Source organism: Lipotes vexillifer, unplaced genomic scaffold (genome assembly GCF_000442215.2).
Source record: "Lipotes vexillifer unplaced genomic scaffold, Lipotes_vexillifer_v1.1 scaffold152, whole genome shotgun sequence".
NCBI classification, from domain to species: Eukaryota; Metazoa; Chordata; class Mammalia; order Artiodactyla; family Lipotidae; genus Lipotes; species Lipotes vexillifer.
Genome location: NW_006795886.1, coordinates 533,006 through 535,318, shown reverse-complemented (window position 1 = coordinate 535,318; position 2,313 = coordinate 533,006).

Sequence of the window (2,313 nt, the reverse complement as noted above, 5' to 3'; positions counted from 1 at the left end):
CAACGGGAGAGAGATTCAGGGAAAGATTTTGTTGTATCCCTCAAAAGAAACTCTGCGGGTTTATTTTCCTGGAGGCTGGTATTGTCTTTTTGTAACAGCAGCCTGAATGCTTTCTCTAGAGATAGAAAAATTAAGGAGGATTCTGACTGCTCATGGTGATCTGGGTCAGTCCAGGTGCAGTCAACGTGGGTAGCAAGGGCTTCCCTGGTGGCGCAGTGGTTAAGAATCGACCTGCCAATGCAGGGCACACGGGTTCGAGCCCTGGTCCGGGAAGATCCCACATGCCGCGGAGCAACTAAGCCCACGAGCCACAACTACTGAGCCCGCATGCTACAACTGCTGAAGCTCGCATGCCTAGAGCCTGTGCTCCACAACAAGAGAGGCCACTGCAATGAGAAGCCTGTGCACCGCAACAAAGAGTAGCCCCCATTTGCCACAACTAGAGAGAAAGCCTGCCCGCAGCAACGAAGACCCGATGCAATCAAAAATAAATAAATAAAATTTAAAAAAAAGTGGGCAGCAAGTACCCCCATCCGGCTCACTCTCCTTCCTCCTTCGAAACCCAGGTTCGGCTTTGACTTGGTGTGCCAGTGCACTGGTGCCAGGAGTGAGCATGGAGTCAGGTCCCTATGTGTTCGGTGTGTGTTCTGTGCTGTGCCAGCCCAAACAGTTTCTCAGAGTGTTTCTCTGGTCTTTCTTCTAGCCAACTGCCCCCTCCAAGTCATTCTGAGTCAGTAGTAAAGGACTCCTGGGGCCCTGGATCTGGATGGTACTGAGAAACCCTGTACACTGCCAGGGCTAAGACCGGGGCCAGGCCGGGTGAGGCTGGGGAGCTCAGAACTGCTCTGTCGGGGGTGTGTAGACTGAGAAGCCGGTTGTGCTTCCAAAACCCCTTCAGAAATCAAAGGCCCTTTCTGCGCCTGCATGGGGGTTGGGCAGGGGGGCCACTCACACAGCTCTAAAAGTCTCGTTTGGGGGAGGGAGCAGTTGGTTCCCATTTTCTTTGCTCGTTTTAAAGAGGAGATCAGGCCTTTATGGCTAATCTTTTACTGAAACCAGCAGCTTAAGTTTTTAACATTTTTATCTCAAAAGAAAACACATACACACTAGTTATTTACTACCTGAGGGTTTTCCATAAAGATAATAATAATAATAATAAAATAATTCTCAGTCTTTGTAGAAACTTTGTAAACACTAGTCACAAGTCCTTTGGGTCAGGAAGTATTTTGTCTTCTAAATTCCATTGCCATCAGAGCTTATAGAGTTCTTAGAGGCAAATCAGTAAAGTTAAGCACCCCACCCTCAAACCAACGTGTTTCTCCTTCTCATACACACCCTGTTCTCAGAAATGGAGAGAGGAAAGAAGAATGCTTCTCTTATCCTTTGCCCCAGCCTGGAGCTGCTGGGGCTTTAAGTATGAGTATGTCTGTGTAGGAGGATGGGGATGGGGGCCTTCTGACTGCTATCCACCCATCCATCCATCCATCTATCCATCCATCCATCCATCATTTCAATTTACTCATTCAACAAATATTTATTGAGTTAATGTACTGTGTGCTGGGCACTCGGTAAAGGGGTATAATCCCCTCCATCCCTTTAGTGGCTTCTCCCAGGTCTCTCAGTGTGTTTGGCGTTCACACCCTCTGCTCTTTAACAGGGGTGACAGTTAAAGTTGTAAGGGCTGGTGTGGACAGAAGGAAGGAGAGTGACTGGGGTAGTGGGTGAGGGGAGGCACGGAGGAGCTGTATTTTCTTAAATCATTCAAGGTGCATTTTGCTGCTCTCATTGTCAAGGCTTTCTCTACATTTAGATCTAAGAGGAGGTAAGCATGGAACTTACGGGTGACTGGCAGACTGCCCTGGGCCCAAGACTCTACCTCGGGTACAAGTGATGATTCTAGAGCAGAGTGTTTCAACCTCTAACACAGAAACTGAATCCTGGACTGGCTAATGAGGGGCCCTGCCAGCTGCTGGCTCTGAAGTTGGCTTTGGCTCTGAGCTAGATCTGTGGAAGTTGAGGCCCAGGCTCCTCGCTCAGCAGCTTGTATTGATCTTTCAGCCTCTTTTGTCTCCTCCTCCCCAGTGGAAGCCTCTCCCCCTCTTCCCCTCTGCCTCTCAGCGTCTTCCGCTTTCCTTCTCTGCTTCTAATAAATTGAAATCTCCGAGAGAGCTGCCAAGGCTCCGGTAGTTCTACAAAACTGTCCTTGCTCTTCCTGCATTTGCCCAGTCAAGGGTATCTTTGCCTGAGGGGGGAGTGATGCTGTTAGTCCTGTGATATGATTGCATAGCAACACAGAGCGGTTCTGAGAGGGGA